Source organism: Phyllobates terribilis, unplaced genomic scaffold, assembly GCF_046119375.1.
Source record: "Phyllobates terribilis strain yellow unplaced genomic scaffold, ASM4611937v1 Scaffold_176__1_contigs__length_3987557, whole genome shotgun sequence".
NCBI lineage: Eukaryota > Metazoa > Chordata > Amphibia > Anura > Dendrobatidae > Phyllobates > Phyllobates terribilis.
The window spans coordinates 473,822-500,961 of NW_027362936.1; the positions used below are offsets into that span (position 1 = coordinate 473,822).

The 27,140-nt window shown below is 46.3% G+C and overlaps 1 pseudogene; it reads left to right on the forward strand.

Moving 5' to 3' along the window:
• On the forward strand, positions 1-27,140 carry LOC141212586 (translation factor GUF1, mitochondrial-like; annotated as a pseudogene).

A 27,140-nucleotide genomic window follows, 5' to 3' on the forward strand; every position in this document is an offset into this window, starting at 1 on the left:
ATGTATATATATATTTTTTCCCCCCTTAAGGGTATTCAAGCGCAGACGGTGGCAAACTTCTTCCTGGCCTTTGAAGCACAGCTTTCAATTATTCCTGTCGAAAACAAGGTAAAAAGTTTCGAGCCGAGCACGATCAGACTCCTTCAGTCCCGCAGCAGGTAAATCTGTGAACATCGCCGGCACTCCTGCTGTTCCTAGTACCGATCCCTCTGAGCGGCTGAGCAGTAATGAAGGCTGGATTCACCCCAAACTTGCTCTTCTTTTTTTTCGATTTCCAGTTCTGGTAATTAGTGATACACATGTGTATATCCAGTGGTCAACTCAAAACCTATGTATGGAAAATCAATTGTTTGCTGTATGCATCTCATTTGTAGGATGCACACTATTCATTTCAATATGGAGCGGAGTAGGAGGAGACTTTCATTACTGTTCCCTTTACTTCCTCCCTGCTGATAGGAAATGCCATGCTGTTTGCTTGTGTCCTGTGATTACAGAAGCCTGCAACAGTTTTCAGTGTGCACTCCCCGGCTCAGGCATCAAGCAGTAAATGATAACATTAAAACGCTGCTACCCCTTTGTTAGTCACTTTTTTATCTTCTTCCCCTTCTACGAATGCTATAGTCCGTTATTCTAGAACTGCTCTGAAAATGGTTCTCTCTGGAGTGTTGGGATTTGGGTTTAGGGTGGGTTATGGGAATTGAAGTTCAGATACTTTGTTCATATTTTTACTATGGAATTACTATGTCATGTATGTTATTTGAAACATGGAATATTTGTAGTTGGAGTTTTTCAATAAAAATGATTTGATTAAAAAAAAATATGAAATTAAAATTCCTCTGTTCTTGAGAAAGCGTAGGATTTTACTAAGAGGTAAATTGCACGTTCCTTGTTTTCCAGGCGCTTTACATTTTTGCTAGTTTTGTACGATTACACAATCCCTTTTATAGGCCAGTGCCAGTTGTACATCTCTCCCTAAACTCTTGTTCACACTATATTTTAAGCCAGTTTTCTTATATGGTTTCTAGATGTTGTCCAGCTTTGATAAATAATTAGTATTTATACTTTTGCTTTTAGATAGACTTGAAGAATGCAGATCCGGAAAGGGTGGAGAAACAAATTTAGAAGATGTTTGACGTTCCCGCTAGTGACTGTGACGCACCCCTGGACCTGTGTCGCACAGCGTTGCGCATGCAGGAGCTTACCCGGAGCCGGATCTGTTGAGGGTTGTAGTCTCGTGGCGGTGACCCGGTCCGTGCCCAGGGAGTCAGACTAAGTGGCGTTGTATTAGCAGTAGATGTTGGACGACTACGCCACCCGTTGAATGCAGCGAAGGGGCTGCCGCTGCAGGGCAGACCGCTGAGGCCGGTGGTAGGATTGTGCAGCGTGATAGTATCACCCCCAACGGGAGGGGTATGGCCTCAGGGCAGCCCACGTGGATGATGGGGGTAGCAGGAATCACTCAGAGACGATGCGGTGTAGTTCAGGGTCTTTACTGGTGATAAAGATAGACCCTCCCGGAGTACTGGCTAGCGATCGGAGCCTGGTCAGTCCTTGAGCAGATCAGATCTCCCCTGGCCAGGCGGAGTTGTAGGCCTCCCAAACTGACTGTACTCTTCTGGCTACCTTGCTAGAGGCGGGTATAAGTAGCCCACGTCCCTGAGTGTACCGTGTGGTGCTCACCCGTATGGCCGGTGACTCGGGGCCTTCTAGTGGCGTCCGCTCCACGACGGCGGTGCTGGTCCCATGCGTGTGACCGTGCCTTCGGGTTTCTTGGCCAGAGGACCTGAAATCCCCTGCCGGGCGGTTTCTGCTGTTGGGTAAAGATTAGTCCCCACAGCCTCGGACTCCGGGTCCGGTGATAGCTTCTCAGTCAGGGCGAGCTCTGCAGCTGCCAGCCCCTGACTCCTTATAGCACTGCTCCCACAGAGCTCCTGATGTTCTTTTTCCTATATCTGCTTCTCTTCTCTGTCTCTACTTCTTCTCTACACACTAACCCTGCCTCAGCCCTAGGTTTATATAGGGGAAGTTCTTCCCCTCCCAGGACTGGGCAGGAGGTGTGGCATGCATAGGATCCCTGACCAAGAGACCTCCCACCTGCTCTCAGACATAACATTGCTGTTACTGTGGAAACCAGACCCCTGGGGTGCCACAACTGTATCCGGGTACGATGCGCTCCAGATCAAAATCATTCCTGTAGGCAAATTTAACTCTGCTGTCTGTACCTTGTCTTTTTATTTTTTTCTACAAAATGTAGCTGGAAAAGGGGCAATGTAGCGAGGAATTTACATCAATTTTTGGTGTTAAAAAAAAAAAAAAAAAACTTTTGCGACGCATCATTTTTGCGCAAAAATGTGCAGCTTCCTATTTTACAACACTCTTGCAACTTTTAGAAATTGGGCTTGGTAAGCTACACAGGTCTAAGAACGACGGGTGACGTTAAAAGTGGATAAAGATACACGGTGGCTCAGTGGTTAGCATTGTTGTTTTGCGGCGCTGGGGTCCTGGGTTCAAATCCCACCAAGGACGACATCTGCAAGAAGTTTGTATGTTCTCCCTGTGTTTGCGTGGGTTTCCTCCGGGTTCTCCGGTTTTCTCCCACACTCCAAAGACATACTGATAGGGAATGTAGATTGTGAGCCCCGATGGGGGCAGTGATGATAATGTCTGTAAAGTGCTGTGAAATTAATGGCGCTATATAAGTGAGTAAAATAAATAAAGATAGATGGAAGTGCTACATAAACATTTATCAAACATCGTGCAACACTTTGATACATTTGGCACAAATAATGGTAACACAACCACAAGCAAAACTGACCTGAGAAAGTCGCTTTATGATACATTTTTCGGAAAGAATTTAAAAGATTTAAAGCGTTAGAAATTAACAAGATTATCCAATATCACCGAAAAAGGAAAAGTCTCCAGATGTCTTTATGCCGGATGCCGGTCTGTGCCCATACCTAAAGAAGAGCTGCCAGAAGAATGGGGAAGGAATCCTTTAGTAAACATAAATATCCATTGGGGTTTTAGGTGTTAAAAAAATGATCATATGGAAGATGGAAGATTTTGTGATCTGCGTTTACATGATTGTAATAACAACATTAAAGCCCCATTCAGATGTACAGGTTTTATCCATGAGAAACTGAGCAGAACGATATATAGGTTTGTGGGAGAAGATTCAGTATAAATTGTAATTTATTCATTAGATTTGAGAGTCCTCAGTGGTTGATACCTTTAATGGCTAACGGAAAAGATGGTAACAAATTGCAAGCTTTCCAGACTACTCCGGCTTCTTCATCAGGCAGACCTGAGACCTGAGTAGTCTGGAAAAGCCTGCAATTTGTTACCTTTTAATGGCTAACGGAAAAGATGGTATCAACCACTGAGGACTCTCAAATCTAAATACTCTTCTATCTACTGGCTAATACGGTACAAAGATAGATGTTTTTCCTGTATCAATTTATTCAGTGGAATCCTGCTGTTTGTACAGATGAGTCCAGTGGGCGGTCCTACTAGTGATTGACAGCTATCTTTGCCTGCATGGTCATACAGGGAACTGTCAATCACTTAGTAGGACCGCCCACTGGACTAGTGTACATACGGCAGGACTTTTCACTGCATAAAATGCCAGTTTTGCTGACTCTCTTCCCACAGATATGTCTATCAGTCTGATCAACTTCTCTGCTCTACAACACCCCCCTACAGATCTTATACCATTTCAACATGACAGGTTCCTTTAATCACCTGCAGATGACATAAGTAGCCATGTTCTGTGTGGCTTACGGAGGGGCTTGATTGCTTGTCAGCTTCAAACAGGTTTCATTTCTTCTGATTCGTTGTAGCCGAGTTCTAAACTGTATTAAGAAATTCATTTCTCTGTTTATTTCTATTAGATGTCGGGGAAGCTTGGAACAAATGTGGAAAGTGTTCTTCAAGAAGTTGTCAGGAGGCTTTCACCGTGAGTACGGACTAATGCGGCTCTATCCATCTTCTCTTTATTAAAGGGAACCTGTCACCTTGGAAAATGCTATGTACCTGCAGGTATAGGGTTAATCTGCAGATAAATATTGTTACAATGCTGCCCTGCCGCCTTATTGATAGTGTAGGTACTGGGAGAAAATTAACTTCTTTCCTCCCTGCAGCCTTCACTCATCGTTGTGCACGGAGCGGCTACAGTCTTGGATCACAGCACCGCTCGCTATATCAGGGGCGACGGCTGTAAACCCGGCCCGGATTTTGATTGACAGCTTGCTCTGCACAGATGCGCTGCAGAACCACTTAGAATCTGAGTGAAGGAGTAGTATGTTCACAGATAGAGAATATGGCTCATCCACGTGCAGATCTGCTCCACGTCCGATTACATATTTGTGGGAGAAACCCTAGTGGCAGCCTCATATTTTTGACAAGGATCCTCTAGCGCTATTTGTGAAACTGCGGCTCCCAGCATAACTTGATGAGAGACCGTCAGCCTGCTGGGACCTGTAGTTTCACTACAGCAGGAGTGTCACAAGCTGCGGACCTCCGCTCACTCCAGCACTGGTCGGCATTTTCAGCACGTGAACGTACGCTATGCTTTCTGGAGACACAAGGGTGTAGATAATTTTATCAAACCCTTGACTGTAAGTTTGCTGAACCCTAAGTGGATTATATTGTTCCCACAGTTTCAGTTTTGGACCATTTAAGGGGAATTTAAAGGGTTCTGGCCACTGATTTTCCTTAAAGGGGATCAGTATCCCTGTATGTCTTTGTATATACTTGATAAAGACCTATAACAGGTCGAAACGTTATGTGATGGCGGAATAAACTTTGTCTTTTGGAATTCATCACTCTGGACTGAACGCGGTTTACTTACCTTTATCCCCCTTAACAAGATGTCTTATTTTTGTGTTTTAGTCCCAAGATTGAAAAGGGCAGCCCTCTTAAAGCCCTGCTGTTTGACTCCACGTTTGATCACTACAGAGGCGTCGTAGCAGCATCGCCCTGTGTGGAGGTGACGTGTGTAAAGGCAATAAAATCGTGTCTGCCCACTCTGGCAAGTGCTATGAAGTCAATGAGGTTGGCATACTGACCCCAGAGGAAGCGCCAGCCGAAAAACTAAGTTTTTTTTTAATAATTTTATTAGCCTTTCCCTCTGTCTTCACCAATCAGCCCTCTGTATTGATGATCAGATCAAAGATGTAGACAGGGATTGTCTCACGCTGCATCTCCTTCATGATTGTATCACTGTGAAGACAGAAGCTGCCCCATCCCATTCTCCAAGAAACGCAGAACCCAATGCATCTGCTGTCCGTGATCCGCTTATTGTCAGAGGACATCATTAGGGACTGCATTTTCTCATTGCTTAAGAAATTGTTGGGGGATCCTGCTAATTGCTGAATAATAAAACTGCAGCACCGCTCCATTTAAAGCAGTGTTTCCCAAACTCCAGTCCTCATGACCCCCAACAGGTCAGGTTTTCAGGATTTCCTCAGTATTACACATGTGATGAAAGTATCATCAAGGAATCAGGAATTCTCTCATCTGTGCAATACTATGGAAATCCTGAAGACATGACCTGTGGGGGGCCGTGAGGAGTGGAGTTTGGGAAACACTGATTTTAAAGGGACTGTCAGCACAGAATGACTGTTGAAACCAAGTACAAGCGCTCCGTGGATCACGGCGTGGGCCAATCCTTTATATACTCCTTCCCACCTGCTTGTTTTACCTCTGTCTCCTTCCTTCTCTGGTTCTATGAAGCCAGAGCTGTCAATCAAAGAAGAGGAGGGTGTGGATGGAGGGCAAACAAGCAGGTGGGAAGGTGTATATAAATGATTGGCCCCGTCATGAAGCACCAAGAGTTGGGACTTAGTTTGAACAGTCATTCTGTGCTGACAGTCCCTTTAGGTGGACGAGATCCAGATGCAGCTCATTTCACTGCGTAAGGCTGTGTGCCCACTATGTGTTTTTTAAGCGTTTCCGCAGCGGCAATTCCGCCGCAGGAACGCTTAAACGCTTGGTAGAAGGTCTGCCATGTTCCCCAATGATAATCCGCATGTGCTGTGCACATGCTGCGGAAATTTCTGCTGCGGATTATCATTGCGGAAAAATCCGCAGCACTACCAATTATTTTGCGGAAGTGCGGCGTTTTTGCCGCCATTGACTTGCATTGAATCGCTTAATATCCGCATGACTACATGTACACATGCGGATATTAAGCGATTCTATGTGCGGATGGTACCCGGGTCTGGAGAAGAGGAGACTCTCCTCCAGACTCGGGTACCATAGTACCTGTTAAAAAACAAAGAATTTAAAATAAAAAATAAACCTTATACTCACCTTCTGATGGCCCCCGGTCTCCTTAGTGATGCGTCCTGGCTCCCCGGCGGCTTGCGATGGTCTAAAAGGACCTTTCATGACGTCATTTAGTCATGTGACGGGTCGCATCGGATAAGGAGACCGGGGGCCATTGGAAGGTGAGTATAATGTTTTTTTTAATTTTTTACCATTTTTATTCTTTTTTTTTAACAAACTTGGTCACACTATATAAAATCCATGCCGGTTGCATGGATTTATATAGTGTGACCAAGTTGTCAAGCACTTTTCCAAGTGATGCTAAAATCGTTTGGAAAGCGCATGCGAAATCGCATGTGCAAAACGTGTGACAAACGCTTGTCCCTGGCTGAAAAAAACGCATGTGAAATCCACATGCCAGGGAGATACAGAAACGTTCAGGAAAAAGCCGGAGCATTTCTGCATCGTGGGCACATAGCCTTAGAGTGCCGCTGTGCAGGCAAAGACTGCATCCCCCTCTTTCTGAGAATCAGTGGGGCTTGAAGGGGTACGGCCCCCCATCAGTTATAAAGCCATGTTATATCATCAGTCATATGAGTGTTATGTGGCAATGGCATTGTCTTGACAGCCAAGGATCCTACTGAAGGCCTCCATGTCTTCCATGATTGTACAACTATGAAGCCCGTCCCATAACTGGGATTAATATGAGATTGGTCATTTTACTCTACACTGTAGCGGTAAAGCGATTGGATGTTTTCGGGGACCTGAGCCTGCAAAGTTAAATTCTCCCGTTACATCATTTTTGGCTTCACCACATCTGTTCGTGTTAAAACTAAAAAAAATATCTTCTAGAAATCCTATCGAGTGGATGATGGAATGAAAACGAAGAAAAAAGATGAAGCGGCAGAATCTCTGGAGTTTATTTTGTTCACTTTGCCTCACCAAGAAAAGTAATAAAAAGATCAGAAAATATTTATAAAAACTACAGCTCTAACTGCAAAAAAAGCCCAGATACAACGAATCTACTGGAAAAAAAGCCCAGATACAACGAATCTACTGGGAAAAAAGCCCAGATACAACGAATCTACTGGAAAAAAGCCCAGATACAACGAATCTACTGGGAAAAAGCCCAGATACAACGAATCTACTGGGAAAAAAGCCCAGATACAACGAATCTACTGGAAAAAAGCCCAGATACAACGAATCTACTGAAAAAAAAGCCCAGATACAACGAATCTACTGGAAAAAAAGCCCAGATACAACGAATCTACTGGAAAAAAAGCCCAGATACAACGAATCTACTGGAAAAAAAGCCCAGATACAACGAATCTACTGGAAAAAAGCCCAGATACAACGAATCTACTGGGAAAAAAGCCCAGATACAACGAATCTACTGAAAAAAAAGCCCAGATACAACGAATCTACTGGAAAAAAAGCCCAGATACAACGAATCTACTGGAAAAAAAGCCCAGATACAACGAATCTACTGGAAAAAAAGCCCAGATACAACGAATCTACTGGAAAAAAGCCCAGATACAACGAATCTACTGGGAAAAAAGCCCAGATACAACGAATCTACTGGGAAAAAAGCCCAGATACAACGAATCTACTGGAAAAAAGCCCAGATACAACGAATCTACTGGGAAAAAAGCCCAGATACAACGAATCTACTGGAAAAAAGCCCAGATACAACGAATCTACTGAAAAAAAAGCCCAGATACAACGAATCTACTGGAAAAAAAGCCCAGATACAACGAATCTACTGGAAAAAAAGCCCAGATACAACGAATCTACTGGGAAAAAAGCCCAGATACAACGAATCTACTGGAAAAAAGCCCAGATACAACGAATCTACTGGGAAAAAAGCCCAGATACAACGAATCTACTGGGAAAAAAGCCCAGATACAACGAATCTACTGGAAAAAAAGCCCAGATACAACGAATCTACTGGGAAAAAGCCCAGATACAACGAATCTACTGGGAAAAAGCCCAGATACAACGAATCTACTGGAAAAAAAGCCCAGAAACAACGAATCTACTGGAAAAAAGCCCAGATACAACGAATCTACTGGAAAAAAAGCCCAGATACAACGAATCTACTGGAAAAAAAGCCCAGATACAACGAATCTACTGGGAAAAAAGCCCAGATACAACGAATCTACTGGGAAAAAAGCCCAGATACAACGAATCTACTGGAAAAAAAAGCCCAGATACAACGAATCTACTGGAAAAAAAGCCCAGATACAACGAATCTACTGGAAAAAAAAGCCCAGATACAACGAATCTACTGGGAAAAAAGCCCAGATACAACGAATCTACTGAAAAAAAAGCCCAGATACAACGAATCTACTGGAAAAAAAGCCCAGATACAACGAATCTACTGGAAAAAAAGCCCAGATACAACGAATCTACTGGAAAAAAAGCCCAGATACAACGAATCTACTGGAAAAAAGCCCAGATACAACGAATCTACTGGGAAAAAAGCCCAGATACAACGAATCTACTGAAAAAAAAGCCCAGATACAACGAATCTACTGGAAAAAAAGCCCAGATACAACGAATCTACTGGAAAAAAAGCCCAGATACAACGAATCTACTGGAAAAAAAGCCCAGATACAACGAATCTACTGGAAAAAAGCCCAGATACAACGAATCTACTGGGAAAAAAGCCCAGATACAACGAATCTACTGAAAAAAAAGCCCAGATACAACGAATCTACTGGAAAAAAAGCCCAGATACAACGAATCTACTGGAAAAAAAGCCCAGATACAACGAATCTACTGGAAAAAAAGCCCAGATACAACGAATCTACTGGAAAAAAGCCCAGATACAACGAATCTACTGGGAAAAAAGCCCAGATACAACGAATCTACTGGGAAAAAAGCCCAGATACAACGAATCTACTGGAAAAAAGCCCAGATACAACGAATCTACTGGGAAAAAAGCCCAGATACAACGAATCTACTGGAAAAAAGCCCAGATACAACGAATCTACTGAAAAAAAAGCCCAGATACAACGAATCTACTGGAAAAAAAGCCCAGATACAACGAATCTACTGGAAAAAAAGCCCAGATACAACGAATCTACTGGGAAAAAAGCCCAGATACAACGAATCTACTGGAAAAAAGCCCAGATACAACGAATCTACTGGGAAAAAAGCCCAGATACAACGAATCTACTGGGAAAAAAGCCCAGATACAACGAATCTACTGGAAAAAAAGCCCAGATACAACGAATCTACTGGGAAAAAGCCCAGATACAACGAATCTACTGGGAAAAAGCCCAGATACAACGAATCTACTGGAAAAAAAGCCCAGAAACAACGAATCTACTGGAAAAAAGCCCAGATACAACGAATCTACTGGAAAAAAAGCCCAGATACAACGAATCTACTGGAAAAAAAGCCCAGATACAACGAATCTACTGGGAAAAAAGCCCAGATACAACGAATCTACTGGGAAAAAAGCCCAGATACAACGAATCTACTGGAAAAAAAAGCCCAGATACAACGAATCTACTGGAAAAAAAGCCCAGATACAACGAATCTACTGGAAAAAAAAGCCCAGATACAACGAATCTACTGGGAAAAAAGCCCAGATACAACGAATCTACTGGAAAAAAAAGCCCAGATACAACGAATCTACTGGAAAAAAAGCCCAGATACAACGAATCTACTGGGAAAAAAGCCCAGATACAACGAATCTACTGGAAAAAAAAGCCCAGATACAACGAATCTACTGGAAAAAAAGCCCAGATACAACGAATCTACTGGAAAAAAAAGCCCAGATACAACGAATCTACTGGAAAAAAAGCCCAGATACAACGAATCTACTGGAAAAAAAGCCCAGATACAACGAATCTACTGGAAAAAAAGCCCAGATACAACGAATCTACTGGAAAAAAAAGCCCAGATACAACGAATCTACTGGAAAAAAGCCCAGATACAACGAATCTACTGGAAAAAAAAGTTTTATAGCTTTTAGAAGGCAAGGATAAAAAAAAATTGTAAAAGTGAAGATTATCCCACATGCACTTTGTCACCCAAGGATCTGCATAAACTGCAGCCGGCCCATCTCAGCACCACTTCTTTTGTTTGTGCTTTTTCCTTATTGCTTTCTGTGTCTTTTTAAAAGGGTTTTTCCATCATTTTTTTAAAGTAATTTTTTCCGATATCCAAAGCATTTAAAATTGTGTACGACCCTGTGCAGGATATAATAGAGCGACACTTTAGCACACTAGGAATATTCTTATAGTGCCACTAGATGGCGCTCTAATCCTGCATGCAGTAGTGATGCTCCTGTCGGTGCTGCTTTCTATGAATATACATGGATGTTTGGTGCCCAGGAGAGTGCAGAGCTGAAAGGGGATTCTGTTATTAAAGCAAATAAAATGTCAATATTGTGTTATGGAAAGTTCTGCAAATTAAAATACAATTTTGTGTTTTTATTGCCATTCAATACAAATCTGTTGTGGCCGTATGATGGTTCTCAGCTTGTTACAGTGCGATTAGCAGAGCTCTCTGATGTGGTATTTAGGCTCTGGGAAGTTATAACATATATGTTGATAGATCCAAAATAGTTTTACATCCAAAATTCAGTGCTGACTAATGTCACAGCATTTCTGACTTAAATGAATGTAACTAGATGAAATACTATTTTTGCTGCATGCAGCCACCACCAGGGGGAGCTGTTGACATGTGATTATGTACAGCTAGTATTGGACCCAACCGCAGCAGTAGAAGTCTGTCTCCAGTGAGCGCCCTCTAGTGCCAGCTGTGTATAGCTGTAGTGAACTCATGCAGTGCTGGGTCTCAGAGCCGTTGCTACCTTCTTTTATAGCTGATTTGTACCCGATATTCAATGTAGAATTTGATGAATCTGCACTAATTGTGAATATATATTACTCTCATTGTTTCCTAGATATGCTGGGCAAGTAGGTTATCTAATGGCTGGGATGAAGGACGCACAGGAAGCACAAATAGGAGACACTCTGCATTTACTGAAGCAGCCAGTGGCTCTGCCCGGCTTTAAGCCTGCGAAACCCATGGTGTTTGCAGGTGAGTTGAACCCTAATACAAATTAAATGGTCCCTGTACTTGATCTCATTCGATGGATAATGTGCAAAATCCCTTTATAAAGTTCAATTAAGTTGGAGTTACTTTTCAGGGGTTAGATAACCTAAAAGTGTCGGCCGGTAGGGTCTCCCTTCTGTCTAAGTGTAATTTGTCTCTAGCAGCAGAAACCCCCCTATATGGATTACCGGAAGAGGGGCTTGGCCTTTGTCTCTTTGCTCCTGCCTGTCAAACTGTATATGCAGGCATAACAGAGATGCAGCCTTTCAGTTAATTGCAGGCATCTCATTAAGCAATGGCGGAAGCAATACGTGCTGAGTAATGAGAGAAGGGATGTCCCAGGACCTATAGTGCTGACAGAATGCTGATAAAGAGGAATCGTCCACTCCAAAAGAGTGGATGGCAAGTTACAGAGCATGTGTATTGGTACTGTTCCAGGACATACTGTTTTATCTACAGTCCATTTAGAATCAACACTCTGTTCTACATAATATTGTACATGGAACAGAGTATTATGCCAGTGTAACTGCAACACGCATCGAAGTCAAAATCTAGGCAGAATTACACCTATAGCCCCCTCAGACTATGCAAAACACCAATTGAGCTTTAACAACTTCAGCTCAAGTGCTCAAAAACTGTGTAACGGGGTCAGAAAGCTATTGTACAGTATACAGTATATATTTTATTAGCGTAATATTAAAACCTGTATTACAAGAGCACTTAGTTCAAGATTCAGCCTCCAGATGGCGTGACATCAGAGATTAGACACATCTGCAAGAGCGTCCTCAACAATGAATATATAGTCAATCACAGGGACTAGACGTGTAATGTATTAGTACAACAGTATAACGAGTGTTGTGTAGAGATGAGCGAACCCGAACTGTAAAGTTTGGAGTTCATACCGGACACCTAGTGTCCAATGCTGAACTCCGAACACTGACAAGTCTGTTTTAAGAGTGAGAGACCTCCTAGCCCTTACTACGACCATTTTACAGCATCAAAGTTTGTGTCTCTGTGGCACCCCAGGGGTCTGGTTTCCACAGTAACAGCTATGTTATGTCTGAGAGCAGGTGGGAGGTCTCTTGGTCAGGGATCCTATGCATGCCACACCTCCTGCCCAGTCCTGGGAGGGGAAGGACTTCCCCTATATAAACCTAGGGCTGAGGCAGGGTTAGTGAGTAGAGAAGAAGTAGAGACAGAGAAGAGAAGCAGATATAGGAAAAGAACATCAGGAGCTCTGTGGGAGCAGTGCTATAAGGAGTCAGGGGCTGGCAGCTGCAGAGCTCGCCCTGACTGAGAAGCTATCACCGGACCCGGAGTCCGAGGCTGTGGGGACTAATCTTTACCCAGCAGCAGAAACCGCCCGGCAGGGGATTTCAGGTCCTCTGGCCAAGAAACCCGAAGGCACGGTCACACGCGTGGGACCAGCACCGCCGTCGTGGAGCGGACGCCACTAGAAGGCCCCGAGTCACCGGCCATACGGGTGAGCACCACACGGTACACTCAGGGACGTGGGCTACTTATACCCGCCTCTAGCAAGGTAGCCAAAAGAGTACAGTCAGTTTGGGAGGCCTACAACTCCGCCTGGCCAGGGGAGATCCCATCTGCTCAAGGACTGACCAGGCCCCGATCGCTAGCCAGTACTCCGGGAGGGTCTATCTTTATCACCAGTAAAGACCCTGAACTACACCGCATCGTCTCTGAGTGATTCCTGCTACCCCCATCATCCACGTCGGCTGCCCTGAGGCCATACCCCTCCCGTTGGGGGTGATACTACCACGCTGCACAATCCTACCACCGGCCTCAGCGGTCTGCCCTGCAGCGGCAGCTCCTTCGCTGCATTCAACGGGTGGCGTAGTCGTCCAACATCTACCGCTAATACAACGCCACTTAGTCTGACTCCCTGGGCACGGACCGGGTCACCGCCACGAGACTACAACCCTCAACAGATCCGGCTCCGGGTAAGCTCCTGCATGCGCAACGCTGTGCGACACAGGCCCAGGGGTGCGTCAACTTTTGGCGTAGTCGGCAGGATTTCGTGCCCGCAACCACCGGGTACTGCGTGCCTGAAAAAGACTGTTCAAACTTACCTGTGGTGAAGATTCCCGCCATCCGGCGCCATTTTCAGCCTTCTTCCCGCCTTCCGTGGAGTTTTCCCGCCGTTGGACGCCATCTTGAAGACGTCGCGCGGGAAGAAGAGGGGCGTGGACTCCGAAAGCGAGCGAGAACTGAAGCCCCGCCTCACGTCCGGACGTCGCGTAAGGTCCTGGAAGGAGCCCAGCAGACGCCGACGTCACAGGAGCGCGACGGAAGGTCCTCAACCCTGACGATCTACTGCGGAGCCGCGGCCTACGGAAGAGGATCATCGCAAGGTAGGCCACGGTCCACTAGGGGGGAGGAGGATGTCGGATACGGAGGAGAGCTTCACTGCCTCAACCCCCGCCAGCGCCACCGCTGCTGCAGTCATGCCTTTCACCATGCCCTATATCCCGGGAGCGGCCTGGCTACCCCAGTACTCAGGGGAGTCACATACCCTGCATGACTTTAGAGAAAAGCTGGATAGCCTCTTCCAGGTGTACCCCCTCACAGAAGAGCAAAAAGTGAGCATCCTGGTGGCCCAATTAACTGGGGCAGCCCGAAGGGAGGTAAAGTCCTGGCCACCTGGGGGGAGGACTGTCGCAGGGATACTAACCCGGCTGAGGGACACCTTTGATACCCGCACCTCAGCCGAGATCAAGCTTAGATTCTACGGGTGCAAACAGCGGGCACATGAGAGTATAAGGGACTATGCCCTGAACCTACAAGAGGCCCTGAGAGCCATTAAGCAGACCGACCCTGACGGCGTGGGAGACGAGGACAGGCTGTTGACTGAACAATTTATAGAGGGTTTATATTGCAATGCCCACCGAACCCAGTTGCGGGCAATGGCCTTACAGGACCCTCATCTGGGATTTGCACAGTTCAAGGACAGAGCCATCCGGGTGCTTCGAGAACCGGCACCAGGTGGCGTTGTGACCCCCAGACGCCCCACTACCACTTACCACCAGGAGGCGGCGCCCTTGTCGGCAGGGCCTGTGGGAGCTGATGCGCAGGCTTTGAACAATGACCCGGCTCCAGACCTGCACCATCAGGTCCAAGAGCTAGCTAAAAGCGTTGCTGCGCTAACCCGAACTGTGCAGTCTTTACAGGTTTCCACTCCAGGGAAGATCCAGCTGGCATCCGGACCGGAGGACGTCCCGTGGCGTCGACCAAGGAGGACCCCACCGGCCAGAGGAAGACCCAGCGACCGATACAACGAGGACGGACGACCCATCTGCCGCCGCTGCAATCAACCCGGACATATGGCAAGGTACTGTCCTTTAAACTGGCACAACCTGGGGTAGAGGGCCAACCCCCAGGAAAAAGATCACCAGGCCCATCAAACTGGCGCGACAAATATGTGGGAGGACGTCCAGTCTTACCCGTGGTACTGGATGGCATTCCTATGAGTGCCCTACTGGACACCGGGTCACAGGTCACCACCATCCCGTACGTGCTCTTCAAGCAGTACTGGAATGACTCGGATATCACCCGCTACCCTGACGACGACTTGAGTATCATCGCCAGCAATGGTCAGCCCGTGCCACAGATTGGATTTAAAGAGGTGACCATTAAAATCGGTAGAGTCGAACTGGCAGCACAGGGACTGATCATTGTAGACATTGACAAACACGAGAGTCACCCAAAGATAACTCTAGGAACTAATGTAATTGAAAATTGTCTTGCAGAGGTGATTTTCCTTTTACAGCAGGTTGCCAAGAACGCCAGCTCCGGCCAGCAGCGAGTGCTCCAGAAAGAGATCCGGGCACTGATGCGACGGCAACAGCTAGAACTCTCCGGTGGTGAGATTGGTAGCGTGCGAATGTGTGACCCTTTCCCTATTGCCATGCCCCCGAAAAGTGAAATGATGATTTGGTGCCGGGCAGCTATTGGTCTGAGAGGTAGAGATTACCAGGCAATGGTAGAACCAGTTTACTCAGACAGTAGGCCCACCATTTTGACAGCATGGGGGGTGGTCAATGTACGCCATGGGAGGGTGCCCGTTCGCATAATAAATATCGGGAAGAGGGAAGTGTACCTGCCCCGGTATGCCACGCTAGCCAAATTGTATACCATCAATCAAGATTCCATACAGTCCGTAGAACCCTTGCCTCCATCTTCCCCGGAGGAAGGTAACGGCTCTCAGAAAACAATGGAGGACTGGTGTCAGCAACTACATTTGGGTACTGACTCCACTCCCTCACACCAGAAACAGGGAGTCTATCGGGTGGTTCAAGAGTACGAGAGAGTGTTTAGTAAACACCCGTTAGACTTCGGGCGAGTCAAGGGGGTAGAACACCACATCCCCACGGGAGACCATCCTCCCATAAAAGAGAGGTATCGACCCGTACCCCCTGCACACTACCAACACGCCAAGGGGATGCTTAGAGACATGAAGGAGGCTGGGGTGATCAGGGATAGCTGTAGCCCCTGGGCAGCTCCACTAGTCTTAGTCAAAAAGAAAGACAACACCATGAGGATGTGTGTAGATTACCGGAAAATCAACCGTATCACACACAAGGATGCGTACCCCTTACCAAGGATAGAGGAGTCTTTGGCTGCTTTAAGATCTGCTAACTTCTTCTCTACCTTGGATCTCACTAGTGGGTACTGGCAGGTTCCTGTAGCAGAGGCGGACCGGGAGAAGACCGCATTCACCACCCCGATGGGACTTAGCGAGTTTACCTGCATGCCGTTCGGACTCTGCAATGCACCAGGAACCTTCCAACGATTAATGGAGTGCTGTCTGGGCCACAGAAACTTCGAGACGGTCCTGTTGTACCTGGACGATGTCATCGTATATTCCAAGACGTATGAGGACCACCTGAAACACCTGGCGGAAGTGTTCGAAGCTCTGGCAAGCTACGGCCTAAAGGTGAAACCCTCCAAGTGTCACCTCCTGAAACCAAAGGTGCAGTACCTGGGACACGTGGTGAGCGCTGATGGAGTGGCTCCCGACCCTGATAAGATCACCGCAATTAAGGAATGGCCAAGTCCCTCCAGTGTAAAGGAAGTGCGGCAGTTCCTCGGGTTGGTAGGCTATTACCGCAGATTCATCCCCGGTTTCACCAAAAAGGCAGCTCCTATGCAGGACCTCCTGATAGGCCAGTCCCGGAAGGCCAAGAACCAGAAGCCACCCTTCAGATGGGAGAAGTTAGAAGAAGAGTCCTTCCGCCAGCTGAAGATGGCCCTCACGGGGGATGAAATCCTGGCGTACCCTGATTACAGCCAGCCCTTTATCCTCTACACCGACGCAAGTAACATCGGGCTAGGAGCCGTGATGTCCCAGATCCAGCAGGGGAAAGAACGAGTAATCGCTTACGCCAGCCGAAAACTGCGACCCACCGAAAGAAACCCTGAGAATTACAGCTCATTTAAGCTAGAGTTCCTGGCAGTGGTGTGGGCAGTCACCGAACGCTTTAAGCACTACCTCGCTTCTTCCCGGTTCACCGTGTACACGGATAACAACCCGTTGACACACCTGGACACGGCAAGACTCGGTGCCCTAGAGCAGAGATGGATGGCCCGTCTGTCCAACTACGAGTTCACAATCAAATACCGGGCAGGACGCTCCAATACCAACGCGGACGCCCTGTCCAGGATGCCAAACCTACCGGACGTAGGAGAGGATCCAGAGGGACTGGAAGAAGTCGAACTCCCCGCGTTCCACCGTCATGGGACTATCCAGTATTCCCATCGGGTAAGGAGTAAGCAAGCCGCTACGTTTAACCCCTTGCCTCACTACAACTGGGAGGAAACGCAAGACAGTGACCCTGCCGTCCGGCTGGTGAAGGAGATGCTGACTCGGCCAGAGGCTCGCCTTGACCCAGACGCTCCGGAGGAAGCCAAGCAACTGTGGGCTGAGAAGAGTCGACTGTTCCTTTACAAGGGGAAGTTGTGCCGCAGAATGGTTAACTCCCGGACGCATGAACTAATCTGGCAAGTAGTGGTGCCACGGAGAGACGCAGCCATGGTGATGGAAGCATACCACGACGGGGCAGGACACTTCGGATGGAAGAAGCTGGAGTTCCTGCTGCGTGGGCGGTTCCACTGGGTAGGCATGAGGGGAACCATCGAGAGGTGGTGCAGAGACTGTGGCCGTGCAACCTACGAAGAAAGGACCGTGCCAGCCAGAAGACTCCCCTGCAGTCCATCGTCACCCGGCAGCCATTGGAACTGGTAGCCTTGGATCATGTAAAACTGACCCCAAGCAGAAGTGGCTACGTCTACGCGTTAACCATTGTGGATCATTACTCCCGGTTCTTGGTTGTCGTCCCCGTTAAGGACTTAACGGCTCAAACAGCAGCTAGAGCCTTCCAGCAGCACTTCTGCCGTCCACACGGGTACCCGGACCAAGTGCTGATGGACCAGGGACCTGCCTTTGAAGCGGAGGTCTTCCAGGAATTCTGCAATCTGTATGGCTGCCGGAAGATAAGGACGACACCCTATCATCCGCAAACTAATGGACTTTGTGAGAAAATGAACCAGGTGGTAATGGATCTCCTGAAAACGTTGCCCCTGGAAGAACGCAGTCTGTGGCCTGAGAAGCTGCCCGATCTGGTGGACCTATACAACCACATCCCGGTAGGTTCCACCAACTGTACCCCGGCTTACCTAATGAGGGCGAGACCTGGTAAGTTACCTGTTGACCTGGAAATGGGAGTCCTGACACCCGAGGACACCTCACCAGAAGCAGACTGGGACACAGAGAGGCAGCAGCAGTACCGGAAAGTACAGGAGAGCGTGGAGCGAAGTCTCTGTCAGGCTAGGGAAAGACAAGAGAAAACTTACAACCAGTATGCTCCCGCTGTTCCCCTGGTACCCGGAGAGCAGGTCTTGAAGAGGAAACGACGGCTCCACAAGTTGGACGACCAGTGGGAGAAGGACCCGTACACCGTACTGCCCTCAAGCCACGAGAACCCGAAAGTCTGTACCATCAGTAAAGACGGAGGGGAGACCATAGCCATTGTATCCCAGGATCACCTGAAGAAGTGTCCTGAACAGCTACGGAACCCTGAAGAGGAACAAGAAGACCATCGACCCGTAGAGGAAAGGGAAGATATGGTTAGTACTGTGCTCGGAGACTTCCCTCGGTCCTGGACTCAAGTCAATGGTGCAGTTGTGGTACCCGTCCTCACGTTCCTCCAACCAGCATCCCAAGTGCCTACGGAGCAACAGGTAGAGCTGGAAGAGCAGCCGGTCCAGGAGGCAGCAGACTCCACACAAGCAGAACAGGAGGATCAACCCTCTGCTCATAGTGAGCCTGCCGTACCCCTAGTGAGCCAAAGAGCCCGTAAACAGCTGCCCAGTTTACCCTTGACAGCTCCTACACCCTGTAGTTCAGGGCCAGACAGTCAGCTCCGTAGGTCCACTAGGGCCACTAGAGGCCAGTTACCCGCACGTTGGAGGATTTGAAGCGTTTAAATTGTTTTATTTGTGGTCACCTGTCTGTTACTTGTAAATAATTATGTGTTTCTAGTTATTTTTAGGAGTCCTTGGTGGATTTACCGGGAATCCTTTTTGCATATAGTTGGAGCGTAACCCAGGATGGACTAAAAGACTGATAAGGACTCGGGGCAGGACAGACCCCTACCTGGTTACGTCTCCCTGTTTTGGTGAAATGGACACCTTGCTTTTCTTCAAAACTGCACCCGGTTGCGGACACGCCGTAACCATCTTTATGTGTTTTTCTTATTGTATTATTATTGTTATACCTTGTTATGTTTTTCTAAAAATATGTTTAGTCCCGGAGTACTAAATTTCACTAGGGGGGAATGTGGCACCCCAGGGGTCTGGTTTCCACAGTAACAGCTATGTTATGTCTGAGAGCAGGTGGGAGGTCTCTTGGTCAGGGATCCTATGCATGCCACACCTCCTGCCCAGTCCTGGGAGGGGAAGGACTTCCCCTATATAAACCTAGGGCTCAGGCAGGGTTAGTGAGTAGAGAAGAAGTAGAGACAGAGAAGAGAAGCAGATATAGGAAAAGAACATCAGGAGCTCTGTGGGAGCAGTGCTATAAGGAGTCAGGGGCTGGCAGCTGCAGAGCTCGCCCTGACTGAGAAGCTATCACCAGACCCGGAGTCCGAGGCTGTGGGGACTAATCTTTACCCAGCAGCAGAAACCGCCCGGCAGGGGATTTCAGGTCCTCTGGCCAAGAAACCCGAAGGCACGGTCACACGCGTGGGACCAGCACCGCCGTCGTGGAGCGGACGCCACTAGAAGGCCCCGAGTCACCGGCCATACGGGTGAGCACCACACGGTACACTCAGGGACGTGGGCTACTTATACCCGCCTCTAGCAAGGTAGCCAAAAGAGTACAGTCAGTTTGGGAGGCCTACAACTCCGCCTGGCCAGGGGAGACCCCATCTGCTCAAGGACTGACCAGGCCCCGATCGCTAGCCAGTACTCCGGGAGGGTCTATCTTTATCACCAGTAAAGACCCTGAACTACACCGCATCGTCTCTGAGTGATTCCTGCTACCCCCATCATCCACGTCGGCTGCCCTGAGGCCATACCCCTCCCGTTGGGGGTGATACTACCACGCTGCACAATCCTACCACCGGCCTCAGCGGTCTGCCCTGCAGCGGCAGCTCCTTCGCTGCATTCAACGGGTGGCGTAGTCGTCCAACATCTACCGCTAATACAACGCCACTTAGTCTGACTCCCTGGGCACGGACCGGGTCACCGCCACGAGACTACAACCCTCAACAGATCCGGCTCCGGGTAAGCTCCTGCATGCGAAACGCTGTGCGACACAGGCCCAGGGGTGCGTCATCTCCATTGACTTCTATGGGGTTTGGGTTCAAGTTCTGGTACCCGAACCGAAGTTTGGTCGAAACCGAACATCCACGGGGTTCGCTCATCCCTAGTGTAGTGTAAATTCTACGTATTTTGCGCCTGAGTACCAGTAATGAGGAGATCCTTACCCATTATGTGCCTGCCACTCTCCTAAACACGTGGTTCACTTTTTAGCTTCTTCAGAGGGACACAGAGTATACCAAACACTGCCCCCCAGGCACCAGATGTACCCCACTGTATCCATTCCTTTAAGGCTAAAGTTCAGCTATAGAATAGATTGACCTTGACAATTCAAGTGCTTTCTTGTGGGAAGTATGTGCACCTCCCGATCATTTCAGTGGAGAGCAACCATTCCCAGCCACCTCTATTGAGAATCCATGACAGGCACAGGCGCTGTACCCTCGCCTGTCACACTTTAGTAATCCTACTAATTCCTTGTAACAGCCAGGAACGCCTCCACGATTGGATTAGGAACGGTGATCACAGAGTAGATAAATGCCAGAGAACCTTTATTCTGCAGCCGCATTTTTCATCCCATTAGACTCGGCCTATTTTACAGAAGCCGAGATAATTGAGGAGAGATGTAAGGAAGGAACCTCACGATCCTCCAGGACTAGTCAGCTCAGAGCCGTGACGTGTGGACAAGGTTTTTCTACATTGTCGGGAATTTAGGGAGCGCTGCAGCAAGGGGGTTGGTAATGACACGCCACCGTGACACATAATGCATGGACTGTCTCCTCTCATTTGTTCTTTGAAGCTTGTTTTCCTCGTGAGTGATGCTCGGTGCATGAGAAAAGCCCAAACAATTAACATCAAATGGGTTTTCTGTGATTTGTAAAAAATATATAGCAGAGAGATGGGAATCTAGGAATGATTACATATGAAATAAAAAAATAAAAGAAAAGACCTTCTCAAACTCTGCCCTTTCAGAATCGCGGCTCTCACGGTCCCTGCTCACTTTTGGCAGTGACCAAATCCAGTATATCATTCATGTGGACACTTAAAGTGTATCCGTCATTTTAATTTTTATTTCATAAATCAATAGTTTACGTGAAAATAGGAAACTTTGGAATATATCTTATCAAAGAAATTTGCTTCTTTATTTACTAAAATTGATCAGTCATCATCAAGTCTCAATTCTGAGGTAAAAATTTGTATTCAGTGAAGACAGACTTTACCATTACTGAGATAGGAGATGGCAGCTGCTACTGATAAGGGGGAGGAGCTGTCTCTAGCTCCTCCCTCTTCCTGCCCACATAGAATTGTATCAGTAGCAGCTGCCATCTCCTATCTCAGTAATGGGAAAGTGTCTTCACTGAATACAGATTTTACCTCAGAATTTCATAGTGAATGATAAATTTTGGCAGAGAATGAAGAAAATGTCTTTCATAAGATATATTACAAAGTTGTTTAATTTCATGTGTACTCTTGATTTATGAAATAACAATTAAAAGAGGGTTACTCTCTAAGATAATCGGGTGCCTTAAAGGTCATGTGCTGGAGATGTCGGCTTCACTGCTGAGGTCAGTACTAGTGTTGAGCGAGTATGTTCTATTAACCCTTTCGCCGAGTATGCTCGGGCCGAGCTCCGAGTATTTACAGCTCCTCGGTGATATGGTTGAATCGCTCCCGTGTGCATGATTTGCAACTGTTTGACTGTTTTATTACATGAGAGGAATGTCTATTTCTTACACATTCCTCACATGTAATAAAACTGTTTCAACCATATCACCGAGCAGCTGTAAATACTCGGAGCTCGGCCCGAGCATACTCGGACAGAACATACTCGCTCAACACTAGTCAGTACCTTAGTCACATGAATGATGTACGGAAAGCCTGCAGGAAGTAAGCGGAGACCAGTGCGGACTACCGGAGCAATAGTGATGGAGCCATGGGGGGAACAAAGAGGTGAGAATCGGGATTTTGAATTGAACCCATTCCCTGCTGCTTCCTGAGTTTTTGGAAAACCATTTTAAGATATGTGCACACGGCGTCTCTTAGATTTCGGTACCGCCACTGAGATTTCCCAGACAAGGCCGCTTGAGGAAGACCGCAACGGTCGATTCCTGAGGTGTCTTCTCCGGCGGCTTTGCAGCGGCTTTCACTTTACGCTGGTAACTATAGAGAGCAGGCGGCTTCCTAGCGGAAGACACTCAAAGAATGAACCTGTTCCTTATTTTAACCACTTCAGTTTCCGAATCCTAAAGTGGCTAAAAGACATAAGACAGAAGATGTGCACAGCAATGTTGCTTTGACATTGCTGTGCATTATGTTCATATTATGGGGCGCTTTATCTGGCAGATTCCAGGCTGAAAAAGCAGCCTGGAAGGAATCCACTTGAAAAAGACGCCATGTGCGCACACCCTTGGGGTAAGTTCACACACAGTATTTTAATGTGGATTTTTTTATGTGCATTTATTGAGTGGCCATACCCACTCCCAGTTGAGTTCTGACCACCGTTCAAAAACTTGGCAAAGTGTTCCCAGACGGGCAAAAAAAAAAACCACAAAATTTTAAGCAATTTTACACTAGAAAACGGACCTAAACTGCTGGATGAATCGGCCCCTTCGTTTTCTGAAGCAGTCAAAAAACTCAGTGTGAACATACCCTAAATGTGGTTTTTGGAGCAGAATCCACTTCAGAATATTGTGTGAACATACCCTAATGGTTTCTTTTAACTTTCTGTTCCAGGAATGTTTCCAGTTGACCAATCCGAATACAGCAATATGAAGAGTGCGCTGGAAAAGCTGACCTTGAACGATTCAAGTGTCTGTTAGTCGGGACAGCAGTGCAGCTCTGGGTGCTGGCTGGAGGTGCGTCTTCTACTGCCATTATCTGAATTATTTTATATCACTATATATTTTATTTCAGTCATTTCCTATACTTATGATGAAAATATACCGTGCGGGCATTAATGTGTCCTACAGTGATCATAAGGGCACAGTTATCACCTACGGACCGATTAATTGAGCATTAGATAGACATTTCAATAACTTTAATTTCTGAAAAGGGGTCATTTGTGCAAGTTTAATTATTGATTTAGTGTGTAAGGCTGAAAAAAAAAAACGTCTTCAGCTCAGAAAATTCTTCTGTAACAATGATCAGGAGGAAAGCAAAAACACATTACAAGGTAAAGTCCAATTTTTGGCAGAGCAAACCACTGGGTCAACAATTCATCTTGGTAATGTGTTAACCACTTGCATATTACACTCACGAATGGTATCTAGTCCCCTAGTGCAGGGTTCCCCAACTCCAGTCCTCAAGGCCCACCAATAGGTCATGTTTTCAGGATTTCCTTAGTATTACACAGGTGATAATTGCATCACCTGCACAGGCAATAATTCCATCACCTGTGCAATACTAAGGAAATCCTGAAAACATGACCTGTTGGTGGGCCTTGAGGACTGGAGTTGGGGAACCCTGCCCTAGTGAATTCAGCAGAGAGTTGCACAGTCTCACGCTCTTACAGTAAAGAATCCTGGTCTTGGCCCTTTTGTTATAGATACGGTACTGAATATATTACAGTATGTCACTCCTTAGCATTTTTTTTAACTAATAATTTAATAATAATAACTAATAATTTTAACTAATTGTATTACTCTTTCCTTGTATTGCAGTCCACCTATTCCATCTTTGCTTTAATCTCCCACCTTGAACTTGCTAGACCTCGGCTTTGCCTTTCTTGCACACTGGTGGCCAAATCTGTGCACCATGTTCCATATGGAGTCTGACTAGTGAAAATGTATTTTTCATTGTTAATTCACATTTGTCCCTTCTCGGCCCAAACCTCCAGCTTATCCAGATATGTTTGTGACATATTATCCTGCATTTCCATAGCCAGGATTGTCACCGGTACAGTATTGTGTAGATCTGAATCCTCATATCCTCATCAATACACATGTACATGTACACATGAGCCTGCTGGACTTCCCATAGAGAAGTCAGAAATGGTTTATTACCACCTCTGCCTTCCTGATTGTTTCCTAAACAAGTGCTGTGCGTATAGTTTAGGAAGCAATGGCGGTGATCATGTGAGTACCGGTTGCTGGCAGCATGTGTTGCTAGGTTAGCCCCAGATTGATTCAGCAGTTTTCAGGAAGTTGAATTTTGTCATGTTTTGTTATTACTGAATTTCCCTGTAACTGTGCCTGGCATATAAGCCCCAGTTACAGGGGAATTCAATACTGACAAAATGGAGGCAAACGTTATTTGGATGACTGAACCTGAGACATTTTTAGAGATCTTAAAATCCCATGTACGGAAAAAAAAAAAATGCCTGGTGATGATCAGAAATGATCTGGTCTTGAACTGGTTTGTAGTTCAGTCTACGACCTGCCTTGTGTATAGTAGGCAGTGCAAATAGCGTGGTGTTTCTCTATTATGATGGACACCGCGTTACTGGTACTTTCCAGACCAATTTCTATTAGAGTGGTGGATACCTATCGAGCACTAAGTAGTTGCTCATTTTATTAACACTTTCGGTATACTTGCCTCTCTATAAATTATAACTAACGTTCATGTCCTGCACAGGTTGGGCTTCCTGGGGCTTTTACACATGGAGGTGTTTAACCAAAGACTGGAGCAGGAATACAATGCATCTGTCATAATGACGTCCTCTACAGTCCCATACAAGGCTGTGCTGTCCTCTCCAAAGCTGATTAAGGTACTTTCTGTCTATGGCTTCCATGAAGCAGTAATGCCTTATATGTAACCACTCTGCGCTGTATTGTGGGCCACTCTGATTTGTTGTGCCATACCCCAAAACTAACTATCAGGGTGTTTCATTATTTCTGGGGGAAACAAAATCAGTAAAATTGGACTTTGATTTTGAGATGTTGACATTTTTTGTTCAGTATTTGCAGTTGAAGTGGTTTTCTGCTACTGTAACATTAATGACCTAATTCCAGCACTGGTCATCAATGTCAGATCGGTGGAAGTCCCAACAACTGGCATCACCAACAATCTGCTGTGTGCAGCGGTGGCCAGATGGTGTTCGGAGCGGATCCACACCACTCTAGCACGCTGGTCACTGGTCACTGCCGGGTTCTGCAGATCACCTACAATTGTATGATCCCATCTAATTTTCCACATTATTTCTTTAGGAATATGGAGAATCGGAGGTTACTATTGTAAATCCATCTGAATTTCCTGACAAATCTGTAGTAAAGGAATATCTTGAACCTATTATTTTGGGCACAATTATCTCACCAGATGACTATCTTGGAAAGATCATGTCGCTGTGTCAGGTCAGTGACCATTGGATCACAAAATTTGAGGTGATGACATTGGGAAATTATATCATAAACATTAATTTTTCAAACACATTATATATGTTATCTTACACTCTCCATATGTTAAAGGGGTTGTCCAAGACTTAGATATTGATGACTTATCTTTTGGATGGGTGGAGGTCCGCAGCAGCTCCCCCGGCAGCTGGGTGTACACAGTATATGGAGGTGGAAGACCTGAGCTCTGTACACTGTGTAGAGACTGTTATCAGGTTCTGCAGCTCTGCTCTTATTTACTTCAGTGGGAGCTGAGCTGTAGTACCTGAGAATGGCCACTATGTGGTGTCCTGACTCCATACACTGTTCACTTTTGGGTGCCATGTGAGCTGCAAACAGTGGATCACCGAGTGTAAGAAGCCCCCTGATCTATCAAAGTCCTAGATAACCCCGTATAATACAAGGACGGCAGATTATAGGAAATGTCACCCTATTTTGGGGTAGATGTAGCAAAACTAATGTAGGAGCCAAGTGGAGCAGAGACACGTAGCAGGCAATTTGGTTTCTGCCACCCTCCATTACATCAGGTTTCCACTCCCTTTTAATGTAGTGGTAATGTATGTAGAAATAACGAAGACCGGATATACCAATTGTAAGTCAATGGGACTCACAAGGATTCATTTTGTTTCATTAGAAGACGGATCTCTTGGTCCATGGCTCCATGAGGAATGGCAGCTGTGATGCCAATGTGAACTACGTTCCAATAAAGCCAATTGCTTATTTCCGCAGACCCGGCGAGCAGAGCAGAAGAGCTTTCTTTACATAGACGAACACTGGATCATGATGAAGTATTTGTTACCTTTGAATGAAGTTGTGGTTGATTTTTATGACAACTTAAAATCCTTATCTTCAGGATATGCAAGATGAGACCTACAAAACCATGCAAAACCTTCACCCCTTCCGCCCGGCCTTTGCTGTTCCCAAACAAGATATATCTATATAGTCAAAAGATGGTACGATTGTTCTACATTTTCTTCTTACTCAACTCCAAGAGACTGACAGTCTATTTGGTCCAGTTTGAGGCACATTATCACAAGAAGATCAGATGCCCCATAAGGGAATCTCCTAGGGCTTTCTCTAGGGGTCTAGGACTCTTCGATGAATAAGGGGCTTATGAGGTTTACCTTCTCCAGCAGCAATAAGTGAGAGTACATAAAACCGTACACCATAGCAGGGTGTACATAATCGGGAAAGGAGAGCAAAAAAACAAATCCGTTCCAAGGTCTCAATCTTGACAGCGTTTAGCAACCTAAACCTTGTGAATCTCAGTGGTGCTAGGCCAGGAGTATCGAGCCAAGAAGCCCATAGGTCTTCACGTTTTTGCAGAGAGCCTGGAAGCTTTTGTTGATACGGAGATCACATCCACTGTGTTCATCATAAAACATTAAACTTTACAATTTACAAGATTTAAAAGGAAATTGTATTTTCAACCAGCTTTACATAACTCAATAGAACAGGAGATTACTAAAAAACAAAAAAAAACACCTTGTAATATATCTGATCAGAGAAATCTGCTTACTTCTCCACTCCCCTTACCTCCTGAACTTGTCATAAAAAAAACCCAAAACTCAAATCTAACTTGCTGGGAGAAGACGGACAGCAGGCTCACTGTGGTGTCGTGACGCTGCCCATTATAAT